The sequence below is a fragment of the Tursiops truncatus genome, chromosome 1, assembly GCF_011762595.2.
Source record: "Tursiops truncatus isolate mTurTru1 chromosome 1, mTurTru1.mat.Y, whole genome shotgun sequence".
NCBI lineage: Eukaryota > Metazoa > Chordata > Mammalia > Artiodactyla > Delphinidae > Tursiops > Tursiops truncatus.
In genome coordinates this window covers 44950558-44959373 of record NC_047034.1, presented here as the reverse complement: position 1 = coordinate 44959373, position 8816 = coordinate 44950558, and the positions used below count along the sequence as shown (strand labels likewise).

General features: G+C 36.9%; 1 pseudogene; it reads right to left on the bottom strand.

Moving 5' to 3' along the window:
- Positions 1 to 6083: 6083 nt before the first annotated feature.
- Positions 6084 to 8512, bottom strand: LOC101334820 (F-box only protein 3 pseudogene; annotated as a pseudogene).
- Between the last annotated feature and the right edge of the window lie 304 nt (positions 8513 to 8816).

Sequence of the window (8816 nt, the reverse complement as noted above, 5' to 3'; positions counted from 1 at the left end):
CTTGAATCACCACTTCAAGGAAAGCTACCAGTTGACTAGAAACACTCTCATTGATTAATACAGGAGTGAGACATAATATTATATTGTTCAGAGCTACTAAAAGTTTGGTATTTATTTGTTTCAGCAACTTGTATTACCCAAGTTATCCCAATAAGGGTTCTCTTATGCAACATACCACGATTCCTGGGATTGGGTCTTCATCGTATCATGGAGGGCCAATGATTTTATTTGACAAATCTAATTGTTAGACATAGCTCCCTTTTATTAAGATAAAATCCGATTAAATTCTGTCTTTTTAGCCATTATTTCTGTAGCAAGGCCAGGTAAGAAAATGTGCATGTGTTTGTGGTATGAAGGGGCTTCCTTATTCCATCATTGTAGAGGGAAGAGGCAAGTTTCAGAGGCCAAGTCTAGGTGGTAAGCATGTTAACTGGAAAGGGATTTAAGAAAAACAATCCAGCTGAAGACAGTGTGGTCAGAGGCAGAGATGGTCTTAAGAAGGGCAATCTAGAAGCTCAAAGTGAGCCTATGAGCCTGTGAAGGTCAAGAAGACCCCCTCGTGATAAACACCATGAGGACTGAGAGTTCAGCATCTAAATCCAATGATAGGCGTGAGGGGCTAGATGTATCTTTCCATGGATGGTGGTGGGGAGCTTGTTCCCTAAAGGAATAAGAGTAGATGAGACAGGAGCAAGAGAAAATAATTTACCCTTCTCTTTATGTCCTTCATGAGTTTTATCTTTTCCAACCTAAGCAAACTCTTCTTTCTCATGTTTTTCTTATAGACTTTATAAAATTATTTTAACTTTCTTCTGGATTTATTTTAAGTATGTGCAGAATTAAATACTGTACTTCACATGTAGCCAGTTTATTGCAGAGGTCAGTGAGAAGATTATTCTAATATCTGAATGTTATATGTATGGTAGAGTGTTAGGAGGCTGGGCTTTGAAATGAAATAAGTTGGGTTTGACTTCCCAGTTTGACTTACAAACTTGATGCTTTTGGGTAAAATACTTCTTTGAGCCTCAATTTTTGCATTTATAAAAGAAAAAATAATACTGTATCATATGACCATTGCCATGTTAACAAACCACTCAAAACTTAATGTCTAAAACAATAACCACATATTATTTCTCAAGAGACCATGGGAGGGTTGGTTGAACTTGGCTGGACTCTCTTATATATCTGGACTCAGTAGGTTGACTGATCTAGAATGACTTCAGCTGTGATGACTTAAATGTCCTCTTATTTTCTAGCAAGCTGGTCTACCCTTGCTCATATGGTGACTAGCAGGGTTCCAAGATGAGGAGAATGGCAGCACACAAGGCCTTGTGAGACCTGGTTCAGAGCTGGCATGATGTTACTTTGGTTGCATTCTTCTGGCCAAAGAAAATCCAGCAAAAATTCGGGGGGTGAAGATTCCATTGCTTGATGGGGCAGAGAGGGAATGGGAAAGGAAGGAAGAGGTACAAAGTGACATTGCGATGGATGTGGATAGAGGGAAGCCACTGAAGCCAGTAATGCAACCAATCTACCACAAATACCTTCCTCCAAGAGATTTAATCAAGGGTAAACAAAATATACGTATAAACTACCTAGCACCAAGTAGACAATCAATAAATTCTAGTTTTTCCCCTTTTATTCCTCTCCTTTACTTCTTTTCTGTTAATGAAGTCTGAAAGTTTATTAGTCTTCTTAGCTGCTACGTTATTATTGTGGGACTTGAAATAAATCCCAAACTAATTTTTTTTGGTATGAATCTGTCTCTCACCTTCTATATTTACATAACATGTTATATTTTCTGGTCCTTAATTTAAGGTTTAAACTTATCTTTAAGTAAATTAAAATTTATTATGTGCATGGTAATGGTCCATATATTGTGCAAAGTGTTGTACATAATAGTGTGGTGATTAGGGGCACCCACTCAGGAAACAGACTTCCTGGTCTTGAATCCTGGCTGTGCCACTCAGTAGCTCTCTGACCTTGGGCAAGTTAACTAACCTATTTGTTGTAGAGTGGGAATAATAATAGTATATTTTATCATATAATTGTGAGAATAAAATGATTTAATATTTTTGAAGCTCTTAGAATGGTGCTTGGCACATAGGAAACTCTATATGAGTAATAGTTAAATAAATGAGTGAATAAACCAATCTCTTCTTTCACCTTCAGTTTATCACAGTTTAACACTGTGAGATCACAGTTTAGTGTGATCTCAACTCTACAGCTCAAGACATTGTTGAGTGATTTTAGCACTTCCCCACTGAACACATAGGAAACTTATATAAATAGTTATTAAATAAATGAATAAAAAATCCCTAACTTCCAAGATATTGCAGCAATACACTGTGTTGAAGGCATATAACCACAAGATATTGCTGACTGATTCAAGGCTCTTCTCCCCAAGCCCTGTGTGCCTTTAGAATTCCTCTCAATACAGTATTCCAACAGCTTTTACAAATTATTCCAAGCAGATACTCAAGAAGCAAACTATTTTTCCTACTTTGTCTTCTGGGTTGCTCTGACCCTGCATTCTAACTTGTCAAGATGCTTTTGAGTCTTGATTCCTTTGTTTTTTTCTATTATCTCCCAGTCTGATTCATCCACAAATTTGAAAATTGTGTTATCTTATTTTTTGGTAAAAATATTTAAAGATTACCATTAAACAAACTTTGTTGCACCCAGTGAGGAACCACTTTCCATGTTGGCACAATTGTGTCTTAACTATCTTGGGTGTTTGGATTATCCAGCAAATTTATAATCCACACATGTTAACTTTCATCATTTTATCTACACGGATATTATGAGAAACTCCAACTGTTTGCAGAAATCTGTTTACATGGTGTCCATTGCACTTTTTAGCTCACCAACCTAGCAGTTCTATCAATAAAAACAGTGAAGTTGGTTTGAAATCACCTAATTAATAGTAAAATTTTCTATTAATTATTATTAATCACAGTCCAATTTTTCACAAAAACGTGTTTAAGTTTTTTCTCTACATGTTTGTCAGGGAGTGGTCTATATTTTACAGACTCTAACCTTTTTCTTCTAGTTATTCTTTTTCAATTGATTAGAATATTTGGACAGTATATTTTTCCTTTAAAATAGCTTCAAAATTACTATAGTTATACATATGCATTGTAATAAATACAGATAATATTAAGGGGGAAAACAAAACTTAAAAATATCACTATATATAATGGAATATTATTATATATAATATTTATAATAATATATAATATTTTATATATATATATTTGAATATTATTCAGCCATTAAAAGAAGGAAATCCTGCCATTTGTGCCAACATGGATGAACCTTGAGGGTATTATGCTAAGTGAAGTAAGTTAGACAGAGAAAGAAAAATACTGTATGATCTCACTTATATGTAGAATCTAATAAAACCAAACTTATAGAAACAGAAGATTGGTGGTTGCCAGGGACTGGGGGGTGGGGGATATAGGGAGATGTTTGTCAAAGGGTACAAACTTTTAGTTATAAGATGAATAAGTCCTGAGGATGTAATGTACAGCATGGTGACTATAGTTAATAATACTGTATTGTGTACTTGCAAGTTAAGAGAGTAGAGCTTAAATGTTCTCAACACACACACACACACACACACACACACACGTAACTATGTGAGGTGATGGGTATGTTAACTAACCTTTTTGTGATACTCGTTTTACAATGTATATTTGTATAAGATCATCACCTTGTATACCTTAAACTTACATGATGTTCTATGTCAAATATATTTCAATAAAGCTAGGGAAAAAAATCACCCAAATTTCTACTATCCCGAGTAAACTGCTATTAATATAATGGTGTTTCCTCTTCCCTTCCCTTCCCTTCCCTTCTCTTCCCTTCCCTTCCTCCTTTTATGGAAAAATGCTATCCATACTGTTTCTTAGCTTTTTTTCACGTAACAAACAATTATTAACATATTCCTATGTTATTAAATATTCTTCCACAGCATCATTTTTGATGGTTGCATACAGCTTTGTTGTATGAAAGTAACATAATTTAATTAGCAATCCTCTATTTTGGGGCACTTGTTTTCAATATTTTATATTATAAATATTGTCATTTTGAACATTTTTATGGATAAAATTTTGTGTACAATCATGATTATTTTATTAGAATATATTACAAAAAGTAGACTTGTTGAGTCAAAGGATTCATCATTTTTAGCTTTTTAATAAATTTGTCAAACTCCCCTCTCCCTCCCAAAATATTGTTGCTGTTTGTATCATACTGTTGTCTGTTCTGGGCATTAACATTAACATTTTATTTAGTGATTTTGATAGGTACAAAGTTATCTAAGTGCTTTAATTTGCACTTATTTGAGTAATAGTGAGGTTTGACTTAAAAAATAAATATTGGCCCTTTAAATTTTCTCTTTTGTGAATTTCCTACTTATTTCCTTTGTCTGCTTTTCCATTACTGTAATCAGTTTTTCCTATATATTTGTACGTGTGCTTTATATTTTAGTGTCAGTGACTCCTTGTCTGTCATGCATGTTACCAAGCTTTTGTTCAGTTTGCCATTTGTCTTTAATTTTGATTTTGTTGATATACGTACAATTTAAAATTGTATGTAGCCAAATCTTGCTACAACTTGAAAAAATTGTCTTTGGTATTATCTTCCAGTAATTTTGTATTGATATAATTAGATATTTAAACCTTCCAGAACTGATTTTTTGTGTATTACTGAAGCCAAGACCTCACTGGATTGGTTTCTTATTCCCGTCCTTCCACATTCATGTCAGTGAGAGCAGTCACGCTCAGGGCCAGGAGGCTGAGTTGGAAATACCATTGTTCTAACTAGTGTGGCATCCACAGTGTACATATCAGTGAAGCCAGAGGAACATTCCGATAGAATTTGTGTTTGCTCTGATCTCACCTTACTTTCTTCTGCATTTTCATCATCATTGTTTTTTTTTTCAGTTGAGATAACCACTTCCTTCCCTTTTTTCGGAAGTTCACTTTAGTGAGCTCAATGGGTGCTACAAACTGGCTAAATCTAGTTAAAAAAGTCTAGCTGGGCCCACAGGCATTCCTTTCTATTATAAAGGCCTTAATATTTTTATTATTTTAGCTCAACAGCATTTTTTTTTTGCTTATTAATATTAGTTTATGGGAAATAGGCAATTACACAAAATACAGGATTGGAACCAAAATTTGTTTTCAAAATGTGAGTTTTGAGACTTGGAGGATTTCATTCGAAACTCTCATTTATATAATTACAAAAAAATTCATGTTTCAGGAAAACATACTTAATTTTAACATTATCACAAAGTTAGACAGTCAAGTATTTCAAGGGGAAACAAAACAGAAGCAGTGTTTACAAATTTAGACTACATGAGACATTGTGGAGACTCTTTTGTTAGTCAACAACACAATACATAATTTTACACACTACACTTCAAAAATGATGCATCTGTGAACAATATGATAAAGGTCATAATGTTGAAGACTTTAAATTCAAGGTTGGTAGAGTTGAAGACTAAATTCAAGGTCAAAGTCATACTAACAGACTTTAAATTCAAGGTTGTTGTGATGAAAACTCTAAATTCAAGGACAGATTGTCTAAGAAAGGACAAACAACTAGCATTCAAGCTATTTAGTCAGTTAGTTCCCTGTGAGTACAAAATATACAGGAATCACTAAATGGATCAGCCTAATTACAAATTCTGTTCATTTCTAAATAACTTATAAGTCTTTTCACAGAATCATTGTCACATATTTTCTATCCTTGTGTAGGTATTTCTGCCTCATTTTAAATCCTTATTCAAAACAATTCTCTCCCATTTCCATATCTGTATAAGTATAAAATATTTTTAAACAAAGAAATGTCTGTTCTAGAAATTTCTAGAGAACTATTTTCCCACTAGAGAAAAAAAGGATTCCCATTTCCTCCTCTACCTCAAAAACACAAAGCAAACCCAAACAATCCAATTCCTAAAGTAGTATCTCATAGAACCCAGGGCCTGGCACGATATTTCATGCTAGTTTTCCTGCTGTAAGCTGAGAACAATTGGATTATTTACATTGTTGAGAAATTTGTTCAACAGGCTGGATTCATCCCAGGGCTTCCATCAGCAGAGGCTTGCTTAAAAAAAGGTGAGAGCAGTGGCATCTTTGAAGGGGAGCATCAAAGACTCTCCTCCGTCTCTCCTCCTAGTATTCTTCATCAGATTCATCTATATCTGCCCAATGGTCATAATCGTCTACTTCCTCCTCCTCCTCTTCTTTCTCTTGCATCTCTTCATGTTTATTAGGACCCATTTCCAATCGAGCTATAGACACCCTGAGTGTCGGACATGCCATATGGAATCAGGGAAAGGTGACATTAAAGATTTTGTCTTTAAAGTAAAAAAAAAAAAAAAAAAAGGGAGATATAATATCCTTCCATATAGCGTGATGTTATATATGAATATACAACTTGTGTATTCATATACCCAGCCTGGACTGATGATTGGAAATTTACCAACAACTCCAGGTCCTTGAACTTCTTCCTCATTACCTTTATTTTTTAATTTTTTTTTAAAGATTTTTTTTGATGTGGGCCATTTTTAAAGTCTTTATTGAATTTGTTATACTACTGCTTCTGTTTTATGTTTTTGGTTTTTTGGCTGCAAGGCATGTGGGATCTTAGCTCCCTGACCGGGGTTCGAACCTGCACCCCCTGCACTGGAAGGCGAAGTCTTAACCACTGGACTGCCAGGAAAGTCCTTTCACATTACCTTTAGCATTTGTTATTCTCCGGTAGCGACTGTCTAACTGACAAGCCTTCTCAGGAAGTGCGTCTTTTGACATTTCAATCCTGATTTGGTATGTGAAGAAATAGCGGGGTGGGTATATAGAGCTGAGTCCCTGCAGAAACGATGTGGAAACTGAAACTGTAATATCCCCAGTCATTGCTACACACTCCGGATCATAAACATATCTGAAAATTTGGTCTCTGATGATAGGGAAGCCACCTGATACAACATTGTTGATATAAGAAGTAAACCAGTCAGTCAAAGTAGCACCTATGATAAACATGTGAGTAGCAGCTGGACTCTGAGCCGTTTGGTCAGACATTTGGTAGTGAGGTAGGAGATAGATGGGCCCTTGGGCTGGACAGCTGGTGTTTGTCAAGTGGAGTAAAACTGAAGCTTTGTTCTCACGCAGACGCTCCAAGGACAAAGCTAGTGGCAGAAGCTGAGCTCTGCTGAAGTAAAGAGATAAGATGACCACTCCTGAGATCAAGGAAAACTTCCCTGTCTGCACGTGAGCAGGAAGCTTCCTTGGGGGTCAAAAAGGGAGGGGATGCCACCCCATAATAAGTGTGGACATACCCCCCACAGGCCTCTGGGGTGGGATCCATCTTAGCAAAAAGTTGTGCATGCATGTTGGGGAGGGTCCTAGGGCAGGTCAGGTGTGAAGATAGAAATAAGAAAATTGGCCAAAGGTAAACAAAAACCCGGAAGGACTGTCCCATATAAGTGATTTAAATCACCTCTTTATTGTGCTTCTCATTTAGGATGCCCATACTCTTTCTCTCCGGGTGTGTATTTCTGCCTTGCTTCTGACTTAAATAAGCAAACTGCTTCTCTGTGTGCTCACCCACATGTTATGCTGTATCTCTAATAATAAACTTTTTACCTGTTTTTACAATTTTTGCCTCCTTGAAATATTCTTGCTTTCAAACAGGGGAAAGAGCCAGGGCCACTTTGCTGCTAGCCTCTAGTGCCTGGTGGTCTAGTGGCTAGGATTCCTGGTTTTCAACTCAGGCGACCCACGTTCAATTCCTGGGCAGAGAACTAAGATCTCTCTTCAGGACCACTCATTGCTCTGTCTCCAAGATCAGTAGAAAACTTCATTTTTGTTTCAGCCCTTCCACTGCTATGTACCGACTCAAACCAGTATGTATGCAAAAAGTTAAAGGGAGAAAATATTTCAGTCCCTGTCTCTGCTGGAAGCCTCCAGCAGCTGTGTAGATGTCTAACAAATCCTCAGAAAGATAGGATTAGACAGCACCATGCTTCCCAACAACCCAGGAACCACTAACTTCTGCCCATTGTGGATATGATAGTAACATCGATAATCATCTGGAAGTTTGAAGCCCATCTGAGCTTCTGCAGCATCTAGGTCTTCCTCTTAAGCACTCTCTTTCAGAGAGAAAACCATCTGGACATCTGGGTTACAAATATTTCTTGAGATCATCCCAGGCCTTTGTAATAGCAGCATAATGGTCAATATATCTTCCTATATCAGAAAAGTATCTGTGAAGAGGGATTTCCAACACTGGTTCTTCTGTGTTTTCTCTTCCTCAGGTATCAGCCGGTAGTTTTTGCAATGTCTTCTCCACAGCGAATCATGACTTGATAGCTGACTAAGTCTTTAACTGATATAGCAACAATTGATTAGGTCTCGGTAGTCCAAGAAGGATAAGATGAGGAGCAGGGGATCAGTGGGCAGTGATTCCAGGGTCAGGGGTGCTGACTGGTCTCCATGGCCGCCATCTTGCCCAGCCCCTTGCAGGCCTGGCTCCACGCCCCCACCCCAGACCCCGCAGCCACCACCCGCCTCCACGGCATTTGTAAGCTGTGCATTCTATCCATGATGGGTATCAGATGGAGGTAGCTCGTCATTAGCTCCAAAGCCCTAGAAATCTTTTTGTCTCTAAAGGGGCAACATATAAGTGAATACTGTTGTGAATACCCAAGTGAATCCGTAAGCAATTGTGATATGATGGAATCTGCCACTGATTCCTGATATAAAATTATGCAAGGGAAAGGAACTAACATTTATTGGGAACCAGATACT